This window comes from Rhineura floridana, chromosome 8 (genome assembly GCF_030035675.1).
Source record: "Rhineura floridana isolate rRhiFlo1 chromosome 8, rRhiFlo1.hap2, whole genome shotgun sequence".
Taxonomy (NCBI): Eukaryota; Metazoa; Chordata; class Lepidosauria; order Squamata; family Rhineuridae; genus Rhineura; species Rhineura floridana.
This window is the reverse complement of record NC_084487.1, coordinates 99,430,246-99,446,382: the sequence shown is the minus strand read 5'-3', so window position 1 is coordinate 99,446,382 and position 16,137 is coordinate 99,430,246. Positions and strand designations below refer to the sequence as shown.

The following is a 16,137-nucleotide window of genomic DNA, read 5'->3' as shown; positions in this document are numbered from 1 at the left end:
GTCACAGGTTTCTATACACATACACAAAAATACATGAGGAAGGTGTAGAGCAGGGCAAGTGACTGGTATGACATGGGGTATGTGTCTAGGGGAGAATCCTTCCCAAGGGCCAGTTATCCTTGAATTAGATGCTTTGTAGTAAGAGACTCTGCAAGAAACTAACAGTGTAGATAAACTCAATCTGAGATGTGTGTGCCTTGTTAAACTGCAAATGGCAGACACTGGGCATCCTGAACAGGCAAAGAAGGGGAGTGTAACCCTTTCTTCTTTCCTGTTGCAATAGATAATCCAAAACTGCTATTTCAATCTAGAGGGAACCTCCCATTGATGCCAAGTGGATCTTCACTTGTGATGCAAATAACAACTTCTCCCTTTCTGCCCACCACAATTCCAATCCTGTTTGGCCTCCAGTGGGCACTATTTTCTTTTTAAAAAGAGACACACAACATCAAACAACTTATATAGCACTATGTGTATTTGGGCCCTACATTTTGACAGTGCAGCACACAGTAAATTGACAGGAGGGAATGAAGAGGTGAGGAGAACCAGCCACAGATATGATCAAATGCAGCTGCATATGCTGAAGTTTAGTTTCAGCTGGGAATGAAGACTAAGCAGTTAATTGTATGCCAAAGGCAGAGCTTGGAAAAGTTACTTTTTTGAACTACAACTCCCATCAGCCCAATCCAGTGGCCTTGCTGGCCAGGACTGATGGGAGTTGTAGTTCAAAAAAGTAACTTTTCCAAGCTCTGGCCAAAGGCTTCATGGAAAAGAAATATTTTGAGGAGGGATTTGAAGGAATAGAGAGACATGGCACCAATGCATCTCTCTTTTTGGGATGGATATTCAGGATACTTTTGCACTGGATAGCTTAACACAAATTGAATATTCTGTTATTAAGCCATTCAGCGCCTACCACCATACTACCCTGAGCCTATGGCCATACTATCCTGAACATGCCCGATCTCATCTGATATCGGAAGCTAGGAAGGGTCAGGCCTGGTTAGTACTTGGATGGGAGACTGCCTGGGAATACCTGGTGCCGTAGGCTTAGAGGAAGGCAATGGCAAACCACTTCTGAATACCTCTTACCATGAAAACCCTGTGAATGCATCCAAAAAAGGTTCATAGGGTCGCCATAAGTCATAATTGACAAGTCGACTTCAATTGACTTGAAGGTATATAACAACAACAGAAGCCATTCAGCAAAGTTAAATCATTATTAAATTTCTGCCATTTGTCATATAAATGTTTTGACTTCAGTGACACTTCCCTAACTGATTCTGCAAAGCATGGATTTTACTTTCAGCAGCTTTCATTTTCTTGATCTGCAGTGCAAGTTGCAAGGAGAGGGAGAGAGAACTTAAATAAATGCAGGGAGGCTGTCATTTCCAAAGGGAGGTGATGCATTAAAGTAAAGCATCCAGCACAAGAGAAGGTTGTTCAGAAATGGGACTCTGAGGAATAAACTGTTTCTGACAATGATTGTATCAACATGCGGGCAGAATTCTTTTATCTTTTGCCTAGGCTCTAATTTTATTGAAACTCAAGACCTAACATCGTTTAGTAGACAAAGGATGGGGTTTAGCAGGGTGTGCTTTTTCATGAATAAAAGCTACAAACTTTCAAAATATGCTCTTCTTGATAGCAGTTATTCAGGGACAGGTTGCCATCTGTGCAATAATTGCTGCCATGTCAATATATGCAACTTAACAGGCATGTCAGTCCCACCCTAAATTACTGCCACTATTTGCTCCTATTTTTTTGTTTTATTGATGCATTATATTTATATCCCACTAAACCCAGGGGTTTGTGTCAGTGGGACAGGCAACAGTTGTTATACACACACACACACACACACACACACACACACACCATTTTGTCTTGAAGAGGAACATGGAATCCAGAATGGTGGATTCCTCTTTGAATAGGAATTCCTCTCAGTGTTTGAAGCATGGGCATAGAATGGCTCAAGGCAACCCCTAAGCAACTGTAGGCCTGAGGCTTCCCAACTGACCCTGTTCTGCACTGAACTGGAGCAATTGCTATGAGGTAGGTCCTAGTTCTGCTTCAAAAAGGCTATTCCTTGAGCCAGAATCGGGGGCTCTTCCTTAGGTGACAGTTGGGGACAGAATTCCAGGCCAACTTTATCTGATATTGGAAATCAACTCAGGCCACATCCACACTATACATGTAAAGTACTGTGTTACCATTTTAAACAATCATAGCTTCCTCCAAAGAATCCTGGGAATTGTAATTTAAGGATGCTGAGAGTTGTTAGAAGACCTCTGCTCTCCTCACAGAGTGGTTTAACAATCAATCTCTCTTCTCAGGGATGCATTTTTGTGTTATTTTCACTAATATATGCATTCTTATGTACACTTTACTTCAGCACATGCATTTTTGTACACATTACTTGGCTGGAGAATCGAATTGCACCATTCAGAGAAGTACGAATTTTGAAGGATGACTGTGTTTCAGTTCTCGTATTGTTTTGGGAGGCAGGTTAATTCAACTCTGAACTTAATTTCTCCCCCCATCCCTAATGTGAATATCCAATACCATTTGTGTCCACATTTTATTTGTACCACATGTTTACATAATAAATAAGACTTGGCTTTGATTTTTAACATCAGTTACAGATGAGGATATTGGCACCCAAGCCTTTAGGAGCAGGCTTGCTAGTTTTATGCAGCTGTGGTTTGATGGAGAAGCAGGTGTGCACCTTTGATCCTGGATGGTAAAATGATTATAATTTGTGGTTTTATGTATGGATGTGTTTTTGACCTTTCGTTTTTGGGCATGATGATATAATGTTATTTATTATATTAAGTATCAAATTATCTGTATGTCGTATTAATGGTCCTATAAGTAAAATTCCAATAAAAATCAATATTAAAAAAAGATAATGATTTTGTCCTTGAACATTTAGTATTCTGAATTTTAGCAGAATCAAATGAAAGTTTAATGGCACTCAGAAAGTCATCCTATCAGCACCTTCTCACTGGAGGGTAGGGGGGACACAGAAAAGGAAAGAATACTTTCACGTTGGAGCTAAAGAATAATTTTACATTTGCAAAGTGTAAAGGTGAACGTAAGGCTCTGTTGCATAATGCATCGACCCAGGGAGCTTCCTGTGTCATTTCATTTGCCCTTTCCCAGTGGTTTACCATGTCCAACCAAAGAACCCTCTAGATTGGATTTATCTACAGCTTTACACCCTGTAGCTGTTCATTATGAAAGGAAACTAGGAGTCTTAACAGCTTGAGTGATGTTCCTATTTGAGCTCCCATGGCAACCAGTCTGTGTATTAAAGTATAGGGGTCACGTGGCTTGGTTTCCTAAGGCTAATTAATTTTACTAATTATCACCTGATACCAGCCGCAGAATGTGTTGGTGACCTAGTGAAATCAGCTGTGGAGAATGCCTTGCTTTTCTGCTGTGGTTTCTGACCTGACTATGCAGCAATATTAAAGCCATTATTAGAAATGCATAAGACATGCAGAAAACAAATACTGCCGCATGATAAGAGGTTGGACACGGAGCCCTGAAGAAGATGTGTAATGCACATATTTAAATCTCCTTTATTACTTTTTCTATCATCTATCATTATTAAATAGGTTATAAAGAGTCCAGTAGTTAAGCTTAAAAGATTGTCCATGAAAGTAGTTTAATTTGCTAACTTTATGAAGGATTTTGAAACAGCAGCAATGAAGATATATCCGTAAATATATATCTAACACTGGGGGGGGGGGAATAAGGGGAACCCATAATAAGATGTCTCTTAATTGCCACTCCCCCTTCCATCTGAATTAAAACTGAAAATCAGAAATATTGTTTTATGGAGCTGGAAATATTATCTATTAAAAGATCAAAAATGCTCTGCTTTTACTACACAACTGATTTAATTTCAGGCACCACCATATGTGCGTTGTGACCTAGAGTTTATTATTATTAACAACAATGACAACATCAACAGGTGTATGTCTAAGTATTAGGGGGCAATTAACAATTCATTATATATAAAAATACAGCATCTCAGTGGCAAAGCTAATTGAACTAAGAATTTTCAATCAGCTAAGAGAAGGGCACTGGAGGGGGAAAAAAGCTTTGAAAAATAGTCATGACAAATTACCAGCCAAAGCACAATAAAAACGTCGCCACAGATGGCCTTTGCCATGGTGACTGAAGTGAATGAAAAATTAATGATATCACAGTGGTTTGGTGGAAGAAGAAATTGCTTACACAGCAGAGTAGAGTTTGGAAGGCTTGTGCTTAAAATACTACATTTAATTAAATGCAGAGAATAGAATTTTAGCCTAAATACTCAAGAGTATAGTTCCACACATTACTGCATTAGAAATTACTGAGGCAGCAAGAAGGCAACCTTATAAGGGTTTGTTTGCCATTTGACAACAGATCAGAACTGTGTGATCGCTTGTAGTAGGGACATGAGAGATGATAATCCTCTAGTCTAAGAGAATGATTTGTGTAGGCAGCAACAGATTTCTCTTCACAGATCCCCATACCACAAGTCCCATACCTGTCTCTTTCCAAGCACAAATCAAATTGCTGAGTTTAACCTCTAAAGAGCTAAATAAGTTAGCACTGGGGCACCTAAAGCAGGGGAAGGAAACCTCAAGCACAGGGTCAAATGCGGCCCTCCATGCCTCTGTATCTGGCCCTAGGAACCTTCCCCACCCTGTACCCTCTCCCTGGGCCATGCCTGCTCACTGACTCTGCATTGCATCTTCCTCGAGTCCTTTTGCCTGCCTGGAATCTGTCCTTCAACTCTGATAATGCCTTTTAGTTGCCTGGATGAAGGACAGAGATGTGTATGTAGAAATTAGCCCACTGTAAAAACATAAAAGGCACATGTGTTTTTATCCATTTTTGTCTCTGGCGCCACCAACCACTAGCATGTGAACCATGAAAGGTTGCCCAAAAATGAATGCAACCCTTGGTCTGAAACACATTTCCCACTCCTGACCTTGAGGATTGCCTGCTCCCATATGTGCCTGCATGGATTGCCTTCAAGTCGATTCTAACTTATGGCGACCCTATGAATAGGGTTTTCATGGTAAGTGGTATTCAGAGGTGCTTTAACATTGCTTTCCTTTGAGGATGAGAGGCAGTGACTGGCCCAAGGTCATCCAGCTTCATGGCTATGTGGGGACTCAAACCCTGGTCTCCTAGGTCATCATCCAATACTCTAATCACTATGTCACACTGGCTCTCCCACATGTGCCTACCTAGTCATTAAGATTATCCTCAGAGGTCCTGCTTCATGTGCCACTGTCAGATGAAATAAAAGAGGTGATGACCAGAGACAGCAGCTATTCATCTGTGACCCTTACACACACATTTCTTTTATTTTGACAATTTATGTACTGCTTAATTACAGTCATCTCTAAGACCACATTCACACTGTACATTCATTCCACTGTTATTCCACTTTAAATAGACATGGCTTCCCCCAAGAATCTTGGGAAGTGTGAAAGGTGCTGAGACTTGTTAGGAGACCCATATTCCCATCACAGACCTGCAATTCCCAGAGTTCCCTGGGAAGTGGGAATGATTGTTAAACCACACTGGGAACTATAGCTCTATTAGGAGAATTTCCTAAAACGGGTCTCTTAACAGCTGTCAGCACACTTCATAACTGCACTTCCCAGGATTATTTGGGGGAAGTCATGACTATTTAAAGTGGAATAATAGTGGGATTAATGTTTGGTGTGAATATGGCCAAAGTGTCTATAACAGCCTTTCCCAACCAATGTGCCTCCAGATGTTGTTGGACCACAATTCCCATCTTTCCTGACCATTGGCAATGCTGGCTGAGGCTGATAACGTGCACACATAGATACTCTTGTGGAATGACTTTCCCAGAGATGTTCACCTGGATACATTTTTATTGTCAGCCATGGCTGAAAAGCAGCTGACATATATTGTGAATAAAATAAATACAGTAAATATTTATGCACTGGAAAGGGGAGGCCAAAATCAGAACTGGGGGGTGCATGCAATCTGACAGATAATTTACATTATCAATACTGTTAATCTGTATTATGAGGGTGCATGACAAGTGGGTAGGGATGGGGGGGGGAAATTAAATTCAGTTTACACTGAAAATTGAACCTATCAAATTCACACTTTCCGAAACAATATGAGAACCAAAACACAGCCATCCTTGGAAATTCACACTTATCTGAATTTTGTGATGCAGTTCTCCATCCAATGTTTACAAAATGCACATACTAGAGGAAAACATACATAAAAATGAATATATTAATAAAAATAACATACAAAATAATTATAGTAACAGAAATAGCTTGCAAAAATGTGTGCATTAGTGAAAACTGCAGACAAAAATATTTTATTAGGAGAAATTCACACTAACATGCTGAAGAATCTTCATGAGGTTGTTTTTTTTAAAAGATAAAATTCACAACTTGCTGCAGAAATATGGAGAACTGAACTTAAGAGTGGAAAAAGGACAAACTGACAGAACTGAAATTGACAGATTTTCCCATCCCTACAAGCAGGTGCCTGCCAATTCACTCCAAGCACCTTCTTAACTTCCTCCCAAATGGCTTACAGATCCCAGTTCTCCCAGTTATTTGGAAGGGGTAGACTAGGTGTTACAGAATCTAGGCATTCCTAAGTAGCTTAAATGAGCATGCTGGGAGTGGAGCGAGTGGGCAAGAGTGCACTTTATTCCCCATCTCATTGCACTCTCCAAGTTGAGGGGTGGCTGTCTGCCATGAGGAGTCTCCTGTACTCATGCCTTTATTCCCTAAACCCACTTCTCCTCAGCCTTTTTTCCTTCCAGGTGTGGTACTTTCAATTTCAGAACTACACTGAAAGGAAAAAAAACAGTGTGTGAAGGGTAGGGGAGAGTGGTTTTGAAGGGAAAGCATGGGCAGAGAAACCATATCCACATGTTGTGGAACAGTGGTGGCTGGTGCCCATTAGGACTGGGGGGCAGAAGGCAGGAAGATTAACAGCAGAGCCAATGACAGGCAGAGCCCACTAATCCTAGTTTTGTCCTCTTCCCTCTCCTCCTTTCAGAATTCTCCAAGGGCAAAACTAAGACTAAGGAGGAAGAAGCTGACAGCCAGTGCCATCCCCTGGTCTGGGTGTAATTAAGAAGACAGGCCGCTGGGAGCTGGCAAAGGCCAGAGAGAGGTTGGTGGGGCATGGCCCCGTTCATCCTAATATACCCCCCTTACTGGCTTTAAGTCACACCATAAACCAAAGCGGTGAACCTGAAAAGGAACGAAATGTTTTTTATGAATTTGCATAACCACTCCAATTTCTTGGAGGCCTAATGTGTTTCGAGTATAATTTTTGTGAGCGGCAGCAGTCACTTCTTGTCTCTTGGATGAAGGATTTCTTTATCTATTGAATGAACACTTCAATTCACACCCTCTAAGTGAGTTGTATTAGGCCTATTTTTTGTTTTTGCTTGTGGTTTTTATTGTGTTAAACGCAATATTATGTGACTGATGAAACGTCTTAGTGATTGTTTTGTAAACCGCTCTGAGACCATTTATGGTGAAAAATGGTCTATAAATATTGGCACTATTATTATTATATACTTCATGAGAATTCAGCAGCAACCCAATTCTAATATACAGGTCCAACACAGGTCTACCACAATCACATATGTGGAAGTAGGAATCTCAAGTGTACATTCTTCCTCATAAAGTAGGTATAGGCTGGTGGAGGATGATCCAATGTCCAACCCTTCTGCAGACATTGGCAGCACACCAGCAATCATTCTTGAGAGCTGTTTGAATCTTGCAGCTCCATTACACCTGCTCTGTGGTGAAATATGGCTTTTACCATATCAGTGTAAACCTTAATACACACACATACAGAGGCTGACCTACTGTGCTTAAGGGCTGCTTTTATTGCCTCAGAGCACGTGACAATGAACTATTTAATATTGAAAAATAGGGAAGTTAAAATGTCTTGTGGGAACTTTATCAGGTCAAAAAGGAAAATGGGATTAGGGATGGACAAATCTATCAATTTCAGTTTCTCATTTTTCTGTTCTTAAATTAAGTTCTCCACATTTCCACATCCGGTTGCAATTATTAAAAAAAAGTCCTCATGAAAATTCATCAGCATTTTAGTGTGAATTTATCCTTATATATACATGCCCAATGTCTACAGGGTTTTTTGCAAAGTGATTTTCTTAATAACATACCTGTTATTTTCCCTAATATATGCATTTTTATGCACACTTTACCTCAGCATATACACTTTTGCACACACTACTTGGGCAGATAACTGTCCATGTCCAGTCGAAATCTGGTTTCCTGCAACTTGAGCCCATTATTCCATGTCCTGCACTCTGGGACAATCGAGAAGAGATCCAAGCCCTCCTCTATGTGACAACCTTTCATGTACTTGAAGAGTGCTATCATATTTCCCCTCAGTCTTCTCTTCTGCAGGCTAAACATGCCCAGTTCTTTCAGTCTCTCCTCATAGGGCTTTGTTTCCAGTCCCCTGACTGGAACTATACTTCTGTTCATGCAGCCTAATATAGCATTTGCCTTTTTTGCAGCCACATCACACTGTTGCCTCATATTCAGCTTGTGATCAATGACAATTCCAAGATCCTTCTCACATGTCATATTGCTGAGCCAAGTATCCCCCATTGGTTTCTTTTTCCTAAGTGTAGAACTTTGCATTTATCCCTGTTGAATTTCATTCTGTTGTTTTCAGCCCAATGCTCCAGTCTATCAAGGTCCCTTTGAATTTTCTTTCTGTCTTTCAGGGTATTAGCTATGCCCCCCAATTTTGTATCATCTGCAAATTTGATAAGCATGCTCTGTACCTCCTCATCCAAGACATTAATAAAAATGTTGAAGAGCACTGGGCCCAGGACTGAGCCCTGTGGTACCCTACTCGTTACTTCTGCCCAGTTTGAGAAGGAACCATTGATAAGCACTCTTTGAGTACGATTCTGGAGCCAACTGTAGATCCACCTGATAGTTGCTCCATCCAGCCCACATTTAGCTAGCTTGCTAATCAGTATATCATGGGGCACTTTGGAAAGGTGAAGTAAAATTAGCTAAAATGAAGTTGTGACTGCTCTGATAGATCTTGGGAAGCTGTGACTGTACTGCCTGGAAAGATCATGTGGAGAGGGCCTGCTTGTGTACCTAATGCTAAACCTCAATATATAGTGAGTAGCTCTACTTTACTTGTCTGGTCCCCAGTTGGGACCTGGTTATGAGCTTTCCTCCCATGGAGCCCATGGATCATGAAGCATTTAATAGGACAGCCCCATGGAGGCCATGGCTTGCTTCCCTTCCTCGCTGCATGATGGGATTCTGAAATAAACATAGCACCACATCCTGAGGAAAGACTATGAATTATCTCTTGGAAGCTCTTAAGAACATTTATTTTCCAGATTATTCTGCTTCTCTTTAAGGGTACTGGAAGATGTCCACATATCTATGGATATAAAGTGGATTGGTTGAAGTACAGAGAGCATTAACAAGTGTTGTAGGGTTAACTTTAGATGAGCAAAGGCCACATTGTTGTGAACCAGGAACAGCAGAAACTCTGGGTAGGAATAAAATGCATATGCAAGAAAATGTATAGGCAATTAAGTGTTCCTCTGTCAGCTATCGATTTTTGTGCCAATGTGTTATCTGGCTGCTTATTTATTGCTCCATAAGAATGCCTTTTTCAAGCTGGTGATCATATTGCAAACTGGGACTGTGTCAGCACAAATGATAAATCTATTTTTAATTTGTTGTAAGTAATTAATTCATTTGCATTAACAATGGAGAAAAATGGCTATTCCTGACAGGTTTATAATTACAGAGCTATGTATGAGTTACTCAGAATGATTCTGTTGAGGATTCCTCTAGATTGGAACTCCTCTGACATGATATTTTCAACAAAGGTACCATTTGAAATCCTTTTCTACCCAGCAAAAGGCTTTACAAGGCATGAAATGCATATGTCTCATCAAAAGACAGATGTAAGTACTGCATTTCAAAGTTCAATGTAACGTCTGTGTTTTCAGTGTAAGGTGAAGTGTTTGTAAGCCTGTGGGCAGGGACTGGCTTGTTTTTATTGATTGTATGTAAGCCTCTCTGGGAGCCTTTTTGGCTGCAGAGTGGTGTACAAATGTTTTAAATAAATAAATACGATCCACTTTTTTTAAAAAAAAATGAAGGTAGCTGTGGTGGCTATTTCCATGTAGCAAATTCTTCATGAGCTGCATATACATTTAAAAAATCCAGTGGCATGGGCATATTACTATTATAAGGAGCATTTAAAATGAGCATCTAGTGCGATTTTGTGTGCACTTGCTCTAAAACTGCTTAAATTGATTTAGGCTGCACTCCCCTATTGTTGTTGTTGTTGTTATTGTTGTTGTTGTTATTATTACTATTTAGCTGTTAAGAGTGTTGGACTACGACCTGGGAGACAAGGGTTCGAATCCCCACACACCCATGAAGCTGACTGGGTGACCTTGGGCCAGTCACTGCCTCTCAGCCTCAGAGGAAGGCAATGGTAAAACCACCTCTGAATGCCACTTACCATGAAAACCCTATTCATAAGGTCGCCATAAGTCTGTGTCTGTACTGGAATTGCTTTTTAATATATTTTTTAAAACAATATGTTTTTAACCCTTTTTTAAAGATGTTTTAAAAGCTTTTTTTTAAAAAATGCTTTTAAAGTTGTTTTGTTTTGGTGTATTTTAGGGTCTGTTTTTATGATGTTTTCATGTGTTTTTAGTGCTAATGTTTGCCGCCCTGGGCTCCTGCTGGGAGGAAGAGCGGGATATATATCAAATAATAAATAAATAAATAAATAAATAAAAGAAGTCGGAATTGACTTGAAGGCAGTCCATTTTCATTTTTTATTATTATTAGATTTATATCCCACCCTTTCTCCCAGTAGGAGTTCTTTCTTGTAGATCTCATTGAATTAAAGGGGATTACTTCTGAGACATGTATAGGATTGCACAGCCAATGTGTCTTAGTGAATAATACTATATGACTAATCTCTGGAAGAAAGCTGTAAGCTCCACTGAACTCAGTAGGAATTAGTGGACATTTACATGATTGTTCTTTTAGACTGCAGTCCTAAAGACAATTACTAGCGAATAAGCCAACGAGACTTATGTCTAAGGATAACTACTGTTGTTAAATTATACCTGCCCAAACTTCCAAATAGGCAAGGGCACACATCTAGCTTCTGAGTAGAAATGCCTTTTAGACAATCTATTTATAATAGGTACTTAGGTGCCACCTGCTGTTCAGGTCAAACCTTTTCTAAGGAGGAACAGACAGATAACAAGTTTAAAGGCAAGTTATCCACTTGTCCTCAAAGGTTATCCCTTCCAGAGTTAAGATAACCACTACAGCTGCATCTTCTCTGCCTTTTAAACATTATTTCCAACAGTGTAGTAAGCAATGTTGGCTACCCACTGCTCAATATGTGCTATCTGTATCTTTATCAGATTAAAGACTGGTTTCATTGCTGGAAAAATGTTGGCAAGGGAACATCCTTATGCATACAGCAATTTCCTTTTCCCAACACATGATCTTTCTTTTGTGCACTTTCATAGACTATTTGGTCTTCTCTAAAATTATCAGAGATTCTCTGCAGAGTACTTCTAGACTCTGTAGAGTAAAATCAACTATAACTCAATTCAGTTATAGTTGCAGTCAATTAATTTCAGCCTTTGAAATTAATAAAAATAAATTTGATACAGATTTCTACGATGAAATATGAGAGAAGCAATATTTTCTAGATTAGATTCTCTGTAGAAACATTAGTAACACAGGAAAGAAGCAAAGTAAGAACACCAACAAACATACAAAAATATAATTCTCCATCTTTGGAGATGGCAAGTGTTGCCACCACTCACCATATGCTCAGAGGCACATGTTACCAAATACTTCCAAGCTACACAGCAAGTGGATTGGACTGAGAAAGACCAACCCAAATTGTGTTTGCATTTTGACAACTTTGTAGGGCAGTACAATATCTCAGAGAGGAGTTCAGGTCTCCTGCTTCCCCGGTGCATTCACTATAGCTGCCCAATTTCCCTGCTTTTTAAAGTTTGGTAGAAATATCTGTGGGCTATAGGTACATTCTTAAACCGCAAGGTTTTTTGCGTATTAGTGAATTTCCTTGCTTTTTAATCCGGGAGGTAAGAAATGGGATCCTGCGCAAGTTTGCTGAGAATGGATTGATCATTTGCATGCTTATTGAGTTAAGTGGGATTTACACACACACACACACACACACACACACACACACACATGGCAATCATGCTTAGGATAGGTGAAACTGACCACAGGGGACAGGGAAGGGAGGAGGGGGAGGAGGGAGGGGTGGAAAGGCAGAGGAGAGGACTGGGATGGAAGCAGGCAGGAGGGGGAGGGGAGAAGGACAGATGTGGTCATTTGCATGTTTATTGAGTTCAGTGGGATTGACTCCCGTGCAATCATGCTTAGGATAGGTAAAACTGACCGGGGGGGAGGGATGGAGGGATGGAGTGGGCAGGGGAGGCCAAATAAGGAAGAGGGGAGGGGAGGAGGAAGGGAGAGGAAAGGGGAAGGAGGGAAAAGGTAGGTCTGATCATTTGTATGATTATTGAGTTGAATCGGATATACTCCTATGCAATCATGATTAGGATAGGTAAAACTGAACAGGCTGGGCCTGGCAACCAAGATGTCTTCTGTATCTTACAAAGTTGGGCAGGGGGAAGGGAGAATTCTACCTTGTGGTTTTTCCCATTACATTGTTGCAAGAACACCTGCACTTGGCTGACTTTCTCTTCTCCTAAAGATACAGGATCAGTCTCAGGACCTGAACCTGGCAACCCTACCTCCCACCCAAATTTAAAACAAAGCTGTCCCTGGCCACATCCACACCAGGCCTCTATTACACTTTGGACAATCATTATTTATTTATCTATTTATTTAGTGTATTTACATACCACCCCATAGCCAAAGCTCTCTGGGCAGTTTACAATAACTAAAAACATTAAAAACAAATATACAAATTTAAAAACACATCTTTTAAAAACAATTTAAAATAATTTATCATGGCTTCTCTCAAAGCCATGTCTCAAAGCCAATCACGGCTTCTCTCAAAGAATCCTGCGAAATGTAGTTAGTGAAGGGTGCTGAGAGTTGCTAGGAGATGCCCTGTTCCTCTCACAGACCTTCAATCAGAGTGGCTGTTAACCATTCTCTCAGGGGAATAGGAGCCTCCTCTCAGCACCCTTCACAAACTACACTTCCCAGGATTCTTTGAGGGAAGCCATGACTATCTCAAGTGAAATCAAGTCTGGTATGGGTGTGGCCCTCTTATTAGCCAAGCCCAGCAGCTGTGAGGCTTTTAGAACACTGACAGTTGGTCCTTACTGAGCATGCCCTGCGTTATAATAGGCTTCCAGCCAAAATTTCTTAAATTAATTAAAAATCAGCCAGGCATTTTTTTTAACTTTTAAACTGCAGTAGATGAAGGTCAGAGTATGGGGCAAGGTCAGTATTAGGATTATAGGTACTCTGTGAACATGGCTGATTTTTAATGAATTTCAACAGATTATGAGAACTCTCAGAGAAAAAAGTCCGAAAGGGCTCTGAGGTTTTTCTCTCGATTCTCTCTGACTGTTTTGTGTATCGCCATGAAAATTGACAGGGTTGTTAAGCAAGTGTTTCTGAGTTCAGAACTATACGTTTTGTAAGGTTTTGTTTTGAAATGAGCTTATGGGAAGCATCAGAATGGCATGTGGGGGTATTTTCCATTTAACATTGCGGAATGTGAAAAATCCATGCTGGCTATAGTATATAGCCACTCTCGTGGCTGTATAATAACTTTAATAAAAAGAGAAAAAACACAGAAGCATCTGAGTCCTTCAACGACAGGCAGGACAGCCTTCTTCTAATTTCTTGACTATCGTCTCCATTTTGGTTAATGACTGTGCCAAGGAATTGATAATCCTTGACAAGTTCAATGTCCTTGTTGTCAACTTTAAAGTTACATACATCATCTGTTGTCATTACTTCTTGATGTTCAGTTGTAGTCCTGCCTTTGTGCTTTCCTCTTAAACTTTCATCAGTATTCATTTCAAACCATTACTGGTTTCTTCTAGTAGTATAGTATCGTCTGCATATCTTACATTATTGGTATTTCTCCCTCCAGTATTCACACCTCCTTCATCTTGGTCCAATCCCACTTTCTGTATGATATGTTCTTTGTATAGATTAAATAAATAGGGTGATAAAATACTCCCCTGTCTCACACCCTTTCCGAACATGTTTCACCCTTCTGATGGGCTATGATCCGATTCCTGCTGCGCCATCGGAGACATTATCTCCGCAGGGCATTAGAGGGATTCGTTGGAACGGCACTATTCAAACGGATATAAATTTACTGCTATCCTCCCCTCAACTACAGGTGTTGAGAGACCAATTTTTGGCTGCGGACAATTCTTTGGATCATTATGGCTTAATAATATCAGAGTTAAAACTGTTGTTGAGTAAATGTTATGTCCCCAGGCCAAAAAATCTGGCTGGTATGATAACCAATGTGTTAGAACAAAACGATCTCTCACAAGAGCAATAAGGAAGCTCAGGAGAGTAGACTCTTTAGCAAATTTTAATTTTTATATTTCTGCTAGAAGAGAATATAAAAATCTTCTATGAAGGAAAAAAGAATGGTACATTTGGCAGCAATGGCTGAACCTTGGTCTGGCCTCTCAAGAAAAGAACGCAGATAGATTTTGGGCTCTAGTGACTAAAGGGATTAGGGGAAATTATTTCCCCCTCGATAACCAAATTACCTCCTCTCAATGGTGCTCCTATTTTACTGCCCTCTATGACCACCCCCTTTGTTTGCCCCAGGTCTGTCCCTCTCCTCTTGTTGAATCTTTTACCCTCTCTCACTGTCTAGAGCGGGATCCTGTCACTCCCCAAGAAATTTTCATCCTGATTTCATCTTTACCTGCAAAGAAAGCTCCAGGAGAGGATATGCTACCTGCAGAGCTATTTAAAGCAAACCCTCATTGATGGGCCCCAGTTCTCACCAAAATGTTTACCTCCATAAACCATCGAGGTGGAGTTCCTCCTGGGTGGGGAGTCAGCATAATTGTACCAATCCATAAAAAGGGTTCTAAGGCTGACCTGAAAAACTTTCAACCAATCAGCCTATTGGATATTGTGGCCAAACTGTTTGCCAAGTATCTGCGGTGCAGACTTAAAGACTGGGCTGCCGAAAATGCAGTTATTGCTGAGGAACAGGCGGGTTTTACAAAAGGGAAGTCAGCAATAGATCATTGCTTTATTCTATCCCACTTAATTCAAAAATACACTGGAAGGGGGAAAAGGAATTATTTGTCACCTTCATGGATTTTACATCCGCATTCGATCTTATTGACAGAGATCGATTATGGTTCAAACTCTCCTTGACTAACATAGATAGAAGACTTCTCTGCTTATTACGTAGATTACATACGAATACCTCACTTAGGGTTAGAGTTGGCACTAGTGGCTTTCTATCTGAGTCAGTTCTAACAACTAAAGGGGTGAGACAGGGTTACCTTATGGCACCCTTTCTTTTTAATTTCTATGTTAACAATATTGTGCAAGACTTGAGTGGCCCAAATTTCTTTCCTGTTTCCATCCTGGGCACTAAACTCTCAGTTTTATTTTACGCCAATGATCTGGCCTTGGTCTCTGTTACCTTGGTTGGAATGAGGAGGCTACTGAGAGCTCTGGGAGAATTTTGTGATAAAGAACATCTCTTAACTAATTATTCGAAAACCAATGTAGTGGTATTCGGAAAGAAAAGGAAATTCCACAGCTGGAAATTGAACAACCAGGTCATCGCCCAAAGTCATCATGCTAGATACTTAGGTGTTAACTTTATGGCCAACCAAACTTGGAAATCCCATCTGGAGGCAGTGAAATTAAAAGTGTTCCCCTCGGTCCACTCCCTTCTTCGCTTTTTTAGATTTAACGGGGGTAGTTTAGTTTCCCTGTTGATTGAGGTTTTCCAGGGAAAGGTGATCCCGCAGCTCCTTTATGGAGCCCAAATCTGGGGGCATGAGAATTTTGCAGTCCTTGAGACAATACAGAAATCCTT

The 16,137-nt window shown here is 40.4% G+C and overlaps 1 pseudogene; it reads left to right on the top strand.

Moving 5' to 3' along the window:
* Positions 1-932: 932 nt before the first annotated feature.
* On the top strand, positions 933-1,051 carry LOC133363560 (5S ribosomal RNA; annotated as a pseudogene).
* Positions 1,052-16,137: the final 15,086 nt, after the last annotated feature.